We start from the raw sequence: 17,755 nt of genomic DNA, 5'->3' as shown, positions 1-17,755 counted from the left end.
CTAGCTTGTCGTCCCAGATTCAGCTTTGTTGAGAGAGAACCATCTTTGCAATGACAACTTAGAGATCACAGTTTCTGATGCCATGCTTAATTAGCCAGGAGCTTATAATGGTTTGTCTTGAATGCCAACATAGATTTTGAGATGACTATGATGTAGTATGATAGGATGGTATTCTCCTTTGAATGATTCAAGTGGCTTGACTTGGTGCATGTTCATGCATGTAGTTGAAACAAAATCAACATAGCCTCTATGATGTTCGTGTTCATGATGATTTATATCATGTTCATGCCTGCACTCCATGTTAGTCAAACTCATTGCATCCTGATGACTGTTGTCGCTCTCTAGTTGGTCGCTTCCCAGTCTTTTGCTAGCCTTCACTTGTACTAAGCGGAATACTGCTTGTGCATCCACTTCCATAAACCCAAAAGTTTTTCCATGAGAGTCCACCATACCTACCTATTTGCGGTATCTACCTACCGTTCCAAGTAAATTTGTATGTGCCATTCTCTAAATCTACAAGAAATATTCTATTTTGCATGCCCGAACCGCTCATGTGGTGACAGGGGGCTATTGATATCTTCCATGTTAGGCGTGTTATCCTCGACATGTGTTTATTCACTGTCATTCACGAGAAAGGGGCCGGTAATTGGAATGCCTAGTTCCACGCTTAAATCAAAAACATAACTGTAAACAAGACTCCCCCGGATTGATGTTAGTATGGACGGTACCAGAGGATTCGGCTAGCCGTGGAGTGTGATTGATTGGTGGTGGGGGAGTTAAAACTTTACTTTCCTGTTTGGGAACCGCCTATAGCATGAGTAGCGTGGAAGATATTGAGAACTCTTGGTCATTGCGTTGACAATGAAAGCATGCCACCCAAAATTATTATCTCTGTTTTTAAAGCTTGAGCTCTAGCACCTCTGCAAATCAATGCTTCCCTCTGCGAAGGGCCTGTCTACTTATTTTCCTGTTGAGTCATCCTCTTCTTATATAAGCACCAATTAGAGAGCACCTCTGTCATTTTTATGCTTTGAATTTGATTGATATTGAGTATGACTATGACTGGATCTTCACTGCTATGAACTACAATGTTTAGTCAGCCCTTGATCTTTGAAAGTGCTGTGCATTTATGTTTTTGCGGTCTCAGAAAGAGCTAGCGAGATACCACCTATTCATATTGATTCATGCTTGTTTTGATTGAATTGTTGGTATCTGAAACTCATTATTATTTGCTCGCTAGCTGATTATGCCATTGATATTAGTTTGCCGTGAGACCTTTGTGTCACTTGCTTATGTGGTTCACTTGTGATCTTGCTGAAATTCTGGTTACGAGTTAGACATAGTTGCAACAACAAGATCAAACAGAGTTTGTCAAAGTTTTTCTTTCTCTTTCAGTTTGTCAACTGAGTTGCTTGAGGACAAGCAAGGTTTTAAGCTTGGGGGAGTTGATACGTCTCCATCGTATCTACTTTTCCAAACTCTTTTGCCCTTGTTTTGGACTCTAATTTGCATGATTTGAATGGAACTAACCCGGACTGACGTTGTTTTCAGCAGAATTGCCATGGTGTTGTTTTTGTGCAGAAATGAAAGTTCTCGGAACGTCCTGAAAATTTACGGAGAATATTTTTGGAAAGTATGAAAAATACCTGCGCAAAGATCCACCGGAGGGGATGGGCCAGTGGGCCGCAAGCCCTGTTGCCGCGGCCACCCCTCCTGGCTGCGACAACCAAGCTTGTGGGGCCCACGTGGCTCTGCCGCCCCCAAACTCAGCTCTATAAATTCACTTTCGTCCCGAAAACATCAGAAGATAAGATTTCATCGCGTTTGCGATACGGAGGTGCCGCCACATCCTGTTCTTCATCTGGAGGACAAATCTGGAGTCCGTTTTGGGCTCCGGAGAGGGGAAATCGTCGCCATCGTCATCATCAACCTTCTTCCCTCTCCAATTCCATGAAGCTCTTCATCGTTCGTGAGTAATCTATTCGTAGGCTCGCTGGGCGGTGATGAGTAGGATGATATCTATCATGTAATCGAGTTAGTTTTGACGGGGATTGATCCCTAGTATCCACTATGTTCTGAGATTGATGTTGCTACTACTTTGCCATGCTTAATGCTTGTCACTAGGGCCCGAGTGTCATGATTTCAGATCTGAAATTATTTTGTTGTCACCAATATATGTGTGTTTTAGATCCGATCTTGCAAGTTGTATTTACCTACTATGTGTTATGACCCGGCAACCCTGGAGTGACAATAACCGGAACCACTCCCGGTGATGACCATAGTTTGAGGAGTTCTTGTGTTCACCAAGTGCTAATGCGTTGTTCCGGTTCTTTATTAAAAGGAGAACCTTAATATCCCGTAGTATCCTTTTGGACCCCGCTGCCACGGGAGGGAGGGACAATAGATGCCATGCAAGTTCTTTTCCCTAAGCACGTATGACTACACACGGAATGCATGCCTACATCACATTGACGAACGGGAGCTAGCCACATATCTCCCCATGTTATAACTGTTGCATGATGAATGTCATCCAAACAAATCACCGACCCATTGCCTACGAGTTTGTCCCACCACTACTGTTGTTACTTGTTTTGCTCTGCTGCTGTTACTTGTTTTGCTCTGCTGCTGTTACTTGTTTTGCTCTGCTGTTGTTACTTGTTCTGCTCTGCTGCTACTGCTGCTACTTGCTACTGTTGCTACTGCTGTCACTACTGCTGTTCCTTGCCACTGCTGTTACTCGTTACACTGCTGCTACCTGCTACAATACCTTTTTCTCGCGCCATTGAAGAGAAAGAATATTTTCCATCCACGGTCAACTTCTGGCGCCATTGATACGACCGTTAGGAATAGTCTGCCGTCAACAGATCATTTCTGACACTGTTGTTATCATACTACTTTGCTACTGATACTTTGCTTGCAGAGACTAATCTTTCAGGTGCGGTTGAATCTGACACATTCAGCTGCTAATACTTGAGAGTATCCTTTCACTTCCTGTCGGGCGAACCAACAAATTTGGGTTGAATACTCTACCCTCGAAAACTGCCGCGAACCCACGCGTTGGTTGTCCATTGCAAGACAATTGCTAATTGTTGAGCATTTGGGAGCAGTTCTGGCTCTGTTGCCGCGGAGGCATCAAGTCAGGGACACATCAACAACTTTTTCTAGCGCCGTTGCCGGGGACTGCTAGCAGCAGAAATCCACATGTAGGTGAAGTAGATGAAGTTGAGAAGAGCACACGACCAGAGGTGGAGGGAGAACAATCATTCCCACAAATACTGGACATACCATATTTATCTTGAAGCTTTGTCCACAACTCATGAGCATCCCGGAATGGCATGAGTTGAAATATAACTACATTGCTCAAAGCATCAAAAAGCACATTAGAAGCTTGAGCATTGAGATAAGAGTTTTTCTCATCCTCTAAAGATATATTTTGAGAATCCCTTAGAGGAGAAAAACCCATATCTACAATTCTCTCCAAGTTTGGGTCCATGACCCTAAAGTGATTAAGCATGCGAATTACCCAAACATCAAAATTTGTGCCATCGAAACTAAGAGTGTCAGAGAATCCTAAACCCCTAGCTGACATCCTTACTCTCTAGGTGGTTAAACCTAATAAAGAGAGATCTAGCTCTGATACCAATTGAAAGGACGTGGATGTCGCCTAGAGGGGGGGGGGTGAATAGGCGCTTTAAAAATAATTATGGTTTAGGCTTGAACAAATGCGGAATAAAACTAACGTTTAATTTGTCAAGCACAAAAGCTAAAACAACTAGGCTCAACTATGTGCACGAACAACTTATTCTAAGCAAGATAAACAACTAAGTGATAGCAAGATATATGACAAGAAACAATATGGCTATCACAAAGTAAAGTGCATAAGTAAAGGGTTTGGGTAAGAGATAATCGAGGCACGCGGAGACGATGATGCATCCCGAAGTTGACACCCTTGCGGATGCTAATCTCCGTTGGAGTGGTGTGGAGGCGCAATGCTCCCCAAGATGCCACTAAGGCCACCGTAATCTTCTCACGCCCTCGCACAATGCAAGATATCGTGATTCCACTAAGGGACCCTTGAGGGCGGTCACCGAACCCGTACAAACAAGGTTGGGACAATCTTCACAACTTAATTGGAGGCTCCCAACAACACCACGAAGCTTCACTACAATGGCATATGGCTTCGAGGTGACCACAAATGCTAGGGGAAATCTCCACAACTTAATTGGAGACCCCGACGCTTGCCCGGAGCTTTACACCACAATGATTGAGCTCCGAGGCACCACCAAGCTTCTAGGGGTACCAAGTACCCAAAGGTAATAAGCTTCTCAACTTCTCACTTCCACGTATCACCGTGGAGAACTCAAACCAATGCACCAAATGCAATGGCAAGGGCACACAGAGTGCCCAAATCCTTCTCTCCCAAATCCCAACAAAGCAACTAATGCTAGGGAGGAAATTGAGAGGAAGAATGAAGAAGAACACGAAGAACTCCAAGATCTAGACCCAATGGGTTCCCCTCACTTAGAGGAGAAAGTGATTGGTGGAAATGTGCATCTAGATCTCCTCTCTCTTTTCCCTCAAGAACTAGCAAGAATCATTGGAGGGATTGAGGGTTCGCAAGCTCGAAGAAGGTCAACAATGGGGGAAGAACACGAGCTAAAGAGATAAGGTTCAATGGGGAAGAAGACCCCCTTTTATAGGTGGGGAAAAACCCAACCGTTATGCTTCACAGCCCGCACAGAGCGGTACTACTGCTCATGGGAGCGGTACTACCGCTCGGTAGGTTCACCAACCATGCTAAGGCCAAAAAGGATGCGAAAAACAGTCCGACGGAGCAGTACTACCGCTCCTGGAGCCGCTCCTAGAGCGGTACTACCGCTAGGGAGCGGTTGTAAAAAATTACTACCGCTCCGGGGGCGGTACTACCGCTCGCACCAGGAGCGGTACTACCGCTGGATACTGAAATTGCTCTAACTTTCGCATACGGACTCCGAATTCAACGAAACCAAGTTTTTTGGAAAGCTAACGACATGGGCTAACACAATATTGATAGAAATATCAATAATAAGCAAGTGAGAGAAGTCCCATTAGAAAATGGTGAGAACCCTTCTTTGAATAAGACCGGTAAAAACTCCCAACATCCAAAACATCATAGAAGATGCATATGGACTACGTTTTCGATGACCTCGAGCTTGTCATGAAGATGACCATAAGCTCTAAAACTCACAAAGAGAAACACCAAACCAGAACCAATAAGTATGATGCAAGGATGCAATGGTTTGAGCTCTCAACAAACGATACGATCTAGCTACTCACTTGAGAGCCCCCCTTGACAGTACGAGAATCTATCCTAAAATAGAAAACCTATCAAGGGCAAACCTATACCTTTCACCTCGTACTCTTGAGCTAGATCACGATGACCTTGGCTTCTCAAGAAGGACCACCTTTCTTTATTGCGTTGGCTTGATGAAGACTAGTTGATTGCTCCCCCATACACACTATGGGTGAGCCGCTCTTCAGCATATCTTCACAAGTCCATTGCCACCATCCTCCACCACTTGACGTCATCCTCCATGGGTTGTATGAGATCTTCTTCTTGACGCAAGCCCATGGAGACACACCTAACCCCACATAGAATTCTCACGAAGACCATGGGCTAGTACACAAATACGTAATGGACAATGCTTACCATACCATGGGATCACTTGATCCCTCTCGGTACATCTTGTACGCTTTGTGTGTTGATCATCTTGATTTACTCTTTGTCTGACGATCTTGATCAACCTTGTATCTCTATGACCATTATTTAGATAATACCTTGAATACCACCTTGGTCATCATATAAACTCCTTGAACCCAACATATGGACTTCAAGAAGTGCCTATGGACAAATCCTATAAATATAACTTAAGGCAACCATTAGTCCATAGGAATTGTCATCAATTACCAAAACCACATATGGAGATATATGCTCTAACACTTAGTAAGTAGAGTTATGATCATGTCAACCTTATCATTAAGGGAGGAGATATCCTCAACAGAGTTTACCTTCCTACCTGTTGGAGCTCTCTCATTGTGCCATTGAGAATAATTTGTCATAATCTCATCAAATTGCTTTGTGGCAGCACCAAGTGTAGTTGACATAAAGGTTCCTCCCGCGACCGAGTCTAACAAATTCCGCGAGGTAAAGTTCAATCCTGCATAGAAAGTTTGGATAACCATCCAAGTAGTCAGACCATGTGTAGGGCAATTCTTAACAAGAGATTTCATACGTTCCCAAGCTTGAGCAACATGTTCATTATCCAATTGCCTAAAATTCATAGTGTTACTCCTCAGCTGGATAATCTTAGCAGGCGGGTAATACTTCCCAATAAAAACATCTTTGTACTTATCCCAAGAATCTATGCTATTCCTAGGCAAATATTGAAGCCACACTTTAGCTCCTCCTCTCAAGGAGAAAGGAAAAAGCTTAAGTTTAACAATATCACCACCTACTTATTTATATTTTTGCATATCACAGAGCTCAACAAAATTGTTCAAGTGCAAAACAACATCATCTCCAGCTTTGGAGAATTGATCTTTCATAACTAGGTTCAATAAAGCAGGTTTAATCTCATAGGATGTGGCTCCAGTGGTGGGAGCAGCAATAGGAGTGCAGATAAAGTCATTGTTGTTGTGACTAGTGAAGTCACACAACTTGGTGTTTTCAGTGGAACCCATAGCAGCAGCAACAAGCAAGAACAAAGCAACTAAATTTTTTTGTGGTTTTTGGTATGAGACTCTAAAGCAAAAAACTAAAAAGCAAACTAACAAGACTAAAAAGCAAAGGTAAAGGATAGCGTGCAACTCCCCTATCTTGAAGACTGGAGTCCCCGGCAACGGCGCCAGAAATTTGCTTGATGACGAGTTGATGGATATACTTCTCGCCCCTCGTTGGTTAGCCCAAGTGGAAGGTGGAGATGTAGTGAGATGAAGATTTCCCTTACACGGAGACTATAAGGTTTATCAAACCAGGAGGACTCCTAGGTTCAACAAGTAGGCGTCTTCCTCCCTGGCGCTAGCACAAGACGTGGACCTGCACACACAACAAATAACTTTGCTCCCAACGAGTACAAAGAGGTTGTCAATCTCTCCGGCCTTGTAGTTTGCAAAGGATCAAAACACAAGCGAGAAAGTAATAGTGTAAACAAAGATGGTGATATGGAATGGAGTCACATGATGTTCACTAGTGATGTATCTCTCCCAAAAGACCAGAAACAACTATGCTTGGGTAAACAAATCACAATTGGGCAATTGACAGAATTATGATTGCACCGCAATGCTAATTATGCTACTTGATAGTTAGAGGTTCAATAGTAATGGGTAGTACGCCATGACAAGTAGACCATTTATTCATCAACATCTACTTACTAATCATCCACCTTGAGATATCTATCCAGAACATCTCTCCGGTATTAAGTTGCGAGCCCCACCCAAAGTTTAAACTCAACGCAACGTACAACTACATTAACAAACTATGCGTAAGGTAAACAATCCTTGCAACCATGGTCAAAAGCACCGTTGTTTTCTCCCTGGTGGCAACAAGCACATCCCCTAGTCTCATGTTTCTGTCACTCAAGCTAGACATCGAGGGGCATGAACCCACAATCATGCATAATGCTCCCTCTTGGAGTTACAATCTACTACTCGACCAAAGCAATAAATAGCAACAGAGAACATGCATGAATTACTAAGGAACATAATATAAAAGGATAATCAAGTATATAACTCATAAAAATATGTACATAATCTCATAATCCATCAGATCCCAACAAACCGAGCATAGCAATAGCAAGAGAATTAATAGATGCCTTGATCATGTAGGGCAGCTCACAAGGACTAACCATTGAAGCACAAGATTGGAGAGAAGACATCACATAGCTACTAGTCATCGACTCATGGTCCAAGCAGGACTACTCACGCCACATCCGGGAAGCGTCCATGGCGGTGGAGAAGCTCCCGGAGGTCAATCCTCCCTCCCGCAGGGTGCCGGGAAGAGGTCTCCTGACGCTCCCGATCTCGGAAGCGCTACGGCGGCGGAACGATGGAGCAATTCGAGATTCTAGAAGTTGTTGAAGGGTTTCCTCTCGGGACTCTAAATATAGGTCAAAGGAGGGCACCGCAGGAGGTGGGACCCACCCAGGCGGCCTCGTGGCGCGGCCTAGGGCCTGGCCACGCCAGCAGGTCGCCTCGGAGGCCCCTGGCCCCTATGGCCCATCTTCGATGTTCCGGAAGCTTCTATTTCGTTGATTTTTTATATATATTTTCTGGAATTTTTTGGGCTTCGGAAAATTGGGTAAAATCCAGAAGCAGAAAGAAGCTGGCACTGGATGTACTGAGTTAGTAGGTTAGTCCAAATATGTGTAAAATGATACAAAAGTGTAGGAAAACATATAGCAATGTCACCCAATAGATCATAGAACAAGAAGATATTATAGATATGTTTGGGACATGTCAGGCGCCAACCATCGTGAGAACGAACCTAACAGTAGAGATAAGGGGTACGAAAGGAGAGGGCAGAGTCCTAGCTACGGCAAGCTTGTACACACGATGTATGAGTTTAGGCCCCTCTCGTGGAGGTAACAACCCTACGTCTCAGTGCTCTGGAGCTCTTGTCGTGTGGAGGATGTGTGTTACACGGGGTGCGAACCCTTGTGCCACAGGGGAGGGGTGGCTTATATAGAGTGTGCTACCCCTCATCATGGCCCAGGAAACCAAGGGTTCGATTAATAAAGACAAAGACATGTGTTACTGATAACGTACATAATAAATGTTACTTATGGCGACCAGTCGAATGCCTACTTGTTGGCCTCCCTGGACTGGCTTCTGATCTTCTGTGGTCGACTGGCTTCTAATTCTTCCGAGTGAAAGTCTTCCGTTGAGTGGAGGGATAAAGTCTCCGAGTGGATGTTCTGCCGAGTGACCCATTGCGAATCAATTGGAATCTTCCTTGAAATCTTGGGTAGGACAAGTAGATCAGACCTATGACCCTACCCTAGGTACATATCTCCATCATCGATGACAGACTTCCTCATATGACCAAGGTCTTCATGAGCAAACAAGTTGGATGCACGCCCATGTAGCTTCATTTGAGCTTTCATACACTTATAACTCTAGTGCATCAGTTGGATGGCAATCCCTATGCCTCATATTGATATCGATTGATGGCACCTCCATAGCTCGTTGGTCCGCCTAGTTGATGCGAGACTTTCCTTCCACTTTGACTCCTTTTGATCTCTACCATACTTCATTCCACCCATATTCTATATCCATGATTCACTCTCATGTATTGAGTGAAGTTGAAAATGCCAAAGCGTGTGTTAGCACATATTTCTCCATAGGGAAACGTTTGGGGCCGATGCGCCGACCGAGCGCGCGTCATCGTATTAAGTATAATCCTATCATGTGTCTCACCGCGTCAGTGATTTTTTTGCTACAACTGATGTTGATTTTTGCTACACCCATCCACTAAAAAAGCTACATCCACGTTCGTCAGAGTTGCAACCCGAGTTCGCCAGATTTTTTTTGCTACAACTGGTGTCGATTTTTGCTACAACCATCCACAAAAAAGGCTTCATTCACGTTTGTCAAAGTTGCAACCCGAGTTCGTCGGATTTTTTTGCTACAACCGGTGTCGATTTTTGCTACAACACGTGTTGAATTTTTCTACAACCATCCACTAAAAAATCTGCATCCACGTTTGTCAGAGTTGCAACCCGGGTTTGCTAGAGTTGTAGCCACGACCATCCAAAGTTTTTTTGGTACAACGGTATCTATTTTTGCTACATCTGTTGGAAATATGCCCTAGAGGCAATAATAAATTAGTTATTATTATATTTCTTTGTTCATGATAATCATTTATTATCCATGCTATAATTGTATTGATTGGAAACACAATACTTGTGTGGATACATAGACAAAACACTGTCCCTAGTAAGCCTCTAGTTGACTAGCTCGTTGATCAAAGATGGTAAAGGTTTCCTGGCCATAGGCAAGCGTTGTTACATGATAACGGGATCACATCATTAGGAGAGTCATGTGATGGACTAGACCCGAACTAATAGACGTAGCATGTTGATCGTGTCATTTTGTTGCTACTGTTTTTCTGCGTGTCAAGTATTTGTTCCTATGACCATGAGATCATATAACTCACTCACACCGGAGGAATGCTTTGTGTGTATCAAACATCGCAACATAACTGGGTGACTATAAATATGCTCTACAGGTATCTCCGAAGGTGTTCGTTGAGTTAGTATGGATCGAGACTGGGATTTGTCACTCCGTATGACGGAGAGGTATCTCGGGGCCCACTCGGTAATACAACATCACACACAAGCCTTGCAAGCAATGTGACTTAGTGTAAGTTGCGGGATCTTGTATTACGGAACGAGTAAAGAGACTTGCTGGTAAACGAGATTGAAATAGGTATGCCGATACTGACGATCGAATCTCGGGCAAGTAACATACCGAAGGACAAAGGGAATGACATACGGGATTATATGAATCCTTGGCACTGAGGTTCAAACGATAAGATCTTCTTAGACTATGTAGGATCCAATATGGGCATCCAGGTCCCGCTATTGGATATTGACCGAGGAGTCACTCGGTCATGTCTACATAGTTCTCGAGCCCGCAGGGTCTGCACACTTAAGGTTCGACGTTGTTTTATGCGTATTTGAGTTATATGGTTGGTTAACGAATGTTGTTCGGAGTCCTGGATGGGATCACGGATGTCACGAGGGTTTCCGGAATGGTCCGGAGACGAAGATTGATATATAGGATGACCTCATTTGGTTACCGGAAAGTTTTTGGGCATTACCGGAAAAGTTTCGGGCTCATCGGTAGTGTACCGGGAGTGCCGGGAGGGGTGACGGGGACCATCGAGAGGGGTGTCACGCCCCAAGGGGTCTCATGGGCTATGGGAAGAGATAAACCAGCCCCTTGTGGGCTGGAATAAGTTCCCACTAAGGCCCATAATGTTTGAGAAGGGAAAAACACAAGGTGGAAAGAGTTTCCAAGTGGGAAGGTGGAATCCTACTCCAAGTAGGATTGGAGTAGGACTCCTCCACCTCAAATTTCGGCCAAACCTTGAGGGTTTGAGGCTGCCTCCTCCCCTCCCTCCCTCCTATATAAACTGAGGTATTAGGGCTGATTTGAGACAACTTTTGCCACGACAGCCCGACCACATACCTCCACGGTTTTACCTCTAGATCGCGTTTCTGCGGAGCTCGGGCGGAGCCCTGCTGAGATTAGATCACCACCAACCTCCAGAGCGCCATCACGCTGCTGGAGAACTCATCTACCTCTCAGTCTCTCTTGCTGGATCAAGAAGGCCGAGATCATCGTCGAGCTGTACGTGTGCTGAACGCGGAGGTGCCGTTCGTTCGGCACTAGATCGGAGCGGATCGTGGGACGGATCGCGGGACGGTTCGTGGGACAGTTCGCGGGCGGATCGAGGGACGTGAGGATGTTCCACTACATCAACCGCATTTCTTAACACTTCTGCTGTGCGATCTACAAGGGTACGTAGATCGGAAATCCCCTCTCGTAGATGGACATCACCATGATAGGACTTCGTGCGCGTAGGAATTTTTTTTGTTTCCCATGCGACGTTCCCCAACAGTGGCATCATGAGCTAGGTTTATGCGTAGATGTCTTCTCGAGTAGAACACAAAAGTTTTTGTGGGCGGTGATGTGCGTTTTGCTGCCCTCCTTAGTCTTTTCTTGATTCCGCGGTATTGTTGGATCGAAGCGGCTCGGACCGACATTACTCGTACGCTTACGAGAGACTGGTTTCATCGCTACGAGTAACTCCGTTGCTCAAAGATGACCGGCGAGTGTCGGTTTCTCCAACTTTAGTTGAATCGGATTTGACTGAGGAGGTCCTTGGATGAGGTTGAATAGCAATTCATATATCTCCGTTGTGGTGTTTGCGTAAGTAAGATGCGATCCTACTAGATACCCATGGTCACCACGTAAAACATGCAACAACAATTAGAGGATGTCTAACTTGTTTTTGCAGGGTATGCTTGTGATGTGATATGGCCAACGATGTGATGTGATATATTGGATGTATGAGATGATCACGTTGTAATAGTTAATATCGACTTGCACGTCGATGGTACAGCAACCGACAGGAGCCATAGGGTTGTCTTTAAACTAACGTTTGTGCTTGCAGATGTGTTTACTATATTGCTAGGACGTAGCTTTAGTAGTAATAGCATGAGTAGCACGACAACCCCGATGGCGACACGTTGATGGAGATCATGATGATGGAGATCATGGTGTGACGCCGGTGACAAGAAGATCGTGCCGGTGCTTTGGTGATGGAGATCAAGAAGCGCATGATGATGGCCATATCATGTCACTTATGAATTGCATGTGATGTTAATCCTTTATGCACCTTATCTTGCTTAGAACGACGGTAGCATTATGAGGTGATCTCTCACTAAAATTCAAGACGAAATTGTGTTCTCCCCGACTCTGCACCGTTGCGACAGTTCTTCGTTTCAAGACACCACGTGATGATCGGGTGTGATAGACTCAATGTTCACATACAACTGGTGCAAAACAGTTGCACACGCGAAACACTGGGGTTAAGCTTGACGAGCCTAGCATCTGCAGACATGGCCTCGGAACACATGAGACCGAAAGGTCGAGCATGAATCGTATTGTTGATATGATTAGCATAGAGATGCTTACCACTGAAACTATTCTCGACTCACGTGATGATCGGACTTGAGATAGTGGATTTGGATCATGTACCACTCAAATGACTAGAGAGATGTACTTTTTGAGTGGGAGTTCTTAAGTAATATGATTAATTGAACTAATTGTCATGAACATAGTCTAATGGTCTTTGCGAATTACGATGTAGCTTGCGCTATAGCTCTACTGTTTTTATATGTTCCTAGAGAAATTTTAGTTGAAAGTTGATAGTAGCAAACTTTGCAGACTGAGTCTGTAAAACCAAGGATTGTCCTCGTTGCTGCGCAGAAGGCTTATGTCCTTAATGCACCACTCGGTGTGCTGCACCTCGAGCGTCGTCTGTAGATGTTGTGAACATCCGACATACACGTTTCTGATGACTACACGATAGTTCAGTGCAAAATACTTAATGGCTTAGAAGCAAGGCGCCGAAGCGTTTTGAAACGTCACGGAACATAAGAGATGTTCTAAAGAGATGAAATTGTGATTTCATGCTTGTGCCCTTGTTAAGAGGTATGAGACCTCCGACAAGATTATTTGTCCACGAAGTAAAGGAGAAAATCTCAATCGTTGAGCATGTGCTCAGATTATCTCAGTACGACAATCGCTTGAATCAAGTGGGAGTTGATCTTCCAGATAAGATAGTGATGGTTCTCCAAAGTCACTCCCACCAAGCTGTGAGAGCTTCGTGATGAACTATAACATATCAAGGATTGATACAATGATCCTTGAGCGATTCACGATGTTTGACACTGCGAAAGTAGAAATCAAGAAGAATCATCAATAGTTGATGGTTAGTAAAACCACTAAGTTTCGATAAAGGCAAGGGCTAGAAGGGATACTTCGTGAAACGGCAAAACAGTTGCTGCACTAATGAAGAGACCCCAGATTAAACCCAAGCCCAGGACTAAGTGCTTCTGTTATGAGGGGAACGGTCACTCAGGCGGAGCAACTCTAGATACTTGGTAAGATAAGAAGGATGGCAAAAGTCGAAAGAAGTATATTTGATATACATGATGTTGATGTGTATTTTACTAGTACTCCTAGTAGCACGAGTGAATTGGATACCGGTTTGATTGCTAAGTGATTAGTAACATAAAATGAAAGCTACGGCATAAACGGAGACTAGCTAAAGGCGAGGTGACGATACGTGTTGGAAGTGTTTCCAAGGTTGATATGATCAAATGTCGCACACTCCCTCTACCATCAGGATTGGTCTTAAACCTAAATAATTGTTATTTGGTGCTTGCGTTAAGCATGAACATGATTGGATCGTGTTTATTGCAATACGATTATTCATTTAAAGAGAATAATGGTTACTCTATTTGCTTAAATAATCACCTTCAATGGTTTATTGAATCTCGATCGTAGTGTTACACATGTTCATGATATTGGTGCCAAAAGATACGAGGTAATGATGATAGTACCACTTACTTGTGGCACTGTCGCTTGAGTCATGTTGGTATAAATTGCATGAAGAGGCTCCATGCTGATGGATCTTTATACTCACTTGATTTTGAATCACTAGTGACATGCAAATCATACCACATGAGCAAGGCCTTGTTTTCATTGAGATGAAACAAGATAGTAACTTGTTGGAAGTGATACATTATGATGTATGCAGTCCAATGGGTGCTGAGGCACGCAGTGGATATCATTATGTTCTTACTTCAATGACGATTTGAGCAGATACAAGAGTATTTACTTAATGAATCACAAGTCTGAAATATTGAAAAGTTCAATTCTGTTTTGAAGTGAAGTTCGTCGGAACAAGAGGATAAACTGTCTACGATATGATCATAGAAATGAATATCTGAGTTACGAGTTTTGGTACGCAGTTAAGACAATGTGGAAATTGTTTCGCACTTCATGCCACCTGGAACATCATAGTGTGATGATGTGTCTGAACGTCATAGCCACGCACTATTTGGTATGGTGCATGCTATGATGTCTCTTATCGAATTAACACTATCGTTTATGGGTTATGCATTAGAGACAACCGCATTCACTTTAAATAGGGCACCGCGTATTTCCGTTGAGATGACACAGTATAGACTGAGGTTTAGAGAAATCTAAACTGCCGTTTCTTGAAAGTTTGGGGCTTCGACACTTATGTGAAAAAGTTTCAGTCTGATAAGCTCGAACCCAAAGCGGATAAATGCACCTTCATAGGATATCCAAAACAGTTGGGTACATCTCCTATCTCAGATTTGAAAGCAAAGTGTTTGTTTCTAGAAACAGATCCTTTCTCGAGGAAAGGTTTCTCTCGAAAGAATTGAGTGCGAGGCTGGTAGAACTTGATTAGGTTATTGAACCATCACTTCAACTAGTGTGTAGCAGGGCGCAGGAAGTTGTTCCTGTGGCGCCTACACCAATTGAAGTGAAAGCTGATGATGGTGATCATCGAGCATCGGATCAAGTTACTACAAACCTCGTAGGTTGACAAGGTCGCGTACTACTGCAGAGTGGTACGGTAACCCTGTCTTGGAGGTCATGTTGTTGAGCAACAGTGAACCTACGAGTTATGGAGAAAGCAATGGTGGGCCCGGATTCCGACAAATGGCTGCAGGCCATGAAATCCGAGAGAGGATCCATGTATGAAAACAAAGTGTAGACTTTGGAAGAACTACTTGATGGTCATAGGACTATTGAGTAAAGATGGATCTTTAAAAGGAAGACAGACGATGATGGTGATAAGTCACTATTAAGAAAAGCTCGACTCGTCGCAAAGATGTTTCCGACAAGATAAAACAGTTGACTATGATGAGACTTTCTCACTCGTAGCAATGTTGAAGGTCTGTTAGAATTATGTTAGTAGTTGCTGCATTATTTATGAAATATTGCACATAGGATGTCAAAACATTGTTTCCTCGACGGTTTCCTTGAGAAAACATTGTATGTGATACAACCTGAAGGTTTTGTCGATCCTAAAGATACTAAAAAGTATGCAAGCTCCAGCGATCCTTCAATGGACTGGTGCAAGCATCTCGGAGTTGGAATATACACTTTGATGAGATGATCAAAGATTTTGGGTTTGTACAAGGTTTATGAGAAACTTGTATTTGCAAAGAAGTGAGTGGGAGCACTAGAGAATTTCTGATAAGTATATGTGGTTGACATATTGTTGATCAGAAGTAATGTAGAATTTCTGTGAAGCATAAAAGGTTGTTTGAAAGGAGTTTTTCAAAGGAATACCTGGATTGAGCTACTTGAACGTTGAGCATCAAGATCTATGGAGATAGATCAAAACGCTTAATAGAAGTTTCAACAAGATGCATGCCTTGACAAGTTTTTGAAGGAATTCGAAATAGATCAGCAAAGAAGGAGTTCTTGACTGTGTTGTAAGGTGTGAATTTGAGTAAGACTCAAAACCCGACCATGGCAGAATAAAGAGAATAGACGAAGGTCGTCTTCTATGCCTTAGCCGTGGACTCTAAAGTATGCCATGCTGAGTACCGCACCTGATGTGTGCCTTGCAGCAAGTCTATTAAGAGGTACACAGAGTGATCCAGGATTGAATCACTGATCAGCGGTCAAAGTTATCCTTAGTAACTAAATAGACTAAGGAATTTTTCTCAATTATGGAGGTGGTTAAAGAGTTCGTCGTAAAGGGTTATGTCGATGCAAGCTTTGACACTAATCTGAATAACTATGAGTAGTGAAACGGATTCGTATAGTAGAGTAGATATTTGGAGCATTTCCGAATAGCACGTAGTAGCAGCATCTATAAGATGACATAAAGATTTGTAAAGAACGCACGGATCCGAAAGTTTCAGAACCGTTGACTAAAACCTCTCTCACGAGCAAGACGTGATCAGACCCCAGAACTATATGGGTGTTGGATTCGTTGGAATCACATGGTGATGTGAACTAGATTATTGACTCTAGTGCAAGTGGGAGACTGTTGGAAATATGCCCTAGAGGCAATAATAATTAGTTATTATTACATTTCTTTGTTCATGATAATCGTTTATTATCCATGCTATAATTGTATTGATTGGAAACACAATACTTGTGTGGATACATAGACAAAACACTATCCCTAGTAAGCCTCTAGTTGACTAGCTCGTTGATCAAAGATGGTCAAGGTTTCCTGACCATAGGCAAGCGTTGTTACATGATAACGGGATCACATCATTAGGAGAATCATGTGATGGACTAGACCCGAACTAATGGACGTAGCATGTTGATCGTGTCATTTTGTTGCTACTGTTTTTCTGCGTGTCAAGTATTTGTTCCTATGACCATGAGATCATATAACTCACTGACACCGGAGGAATGCTTTATGTGTATCAAACATCGCAACATAATTGGGTGACTATAAAGATGCTCTACAGGTATCTCCGAAGGTGTTCGTTGAGTTAGTATGGATCGAGACTGGGATTTGTCACTCCGTATGACGGAGAGGTATCTCGGGGCCCACTCGGTAATACAACATCACACACAAGCCTTGCAAGCAATGTGACTTAGTGTAAGTTGCGGGATCTTGTATTACGGAACGAGTAAAGAGACTTGCCGGTAAACGAGATTGAAATAGGTATGCGGATACTGACGATCGAATCTCGGGCAAGTAACATACCGAAGGACAAAGGGAATGACATACGGGATTATATGAATCCTTGGCACTGAGCTTCAAACGATAAGATCTTCTTAGAATATGTAGGATCCAATATGGGCATCCAGGTCTCGCTATTGGATATTGACCGAGGAGTCACTCGGGTCATGTCTACATAGTTCTCGACCCCGCAGGGTCTGCACACTTAAGGTTCGACGTTGTTTTATGCGTATTTGAGTTATATGGTTGGTTACCGAATGTTTTTCGGAGTCCCAGATGGGATCACGGACGTCACGAGGGTTTCTGGAATGGTCCGGAGACGAAGATTGATATATAGGATGACCTCATTTGGTTACCGGAAAGTTTTCGGGCATTACGGGAAAAGTTTCGGGCTCATCGGTAGTGTACCGGGAGTGCCGGGAGGGGTGACGGGGACCATTGAGAGGGGTGTCA

Source organism: Hordeum vulgare, chromosome 1H (genome assembly GCF_904849725.1).
Source record: "Hordeum vulgare subsp. vulgare chromosome 1H, MorexV3_pseudomolecules_assembly, whole genome shotgun sequence".
Lineage (NCBI taxonomy): Eukaryota > Viridiplantae > Streptophyta > Magnoliopsida > Poales > Poaceae > Hordeum > Hordeum vulgare.
The sequence above is the reverse complement of the archived record's forward strand: the minus strand, read 5'-3'. Positions refer to the sequence as shown.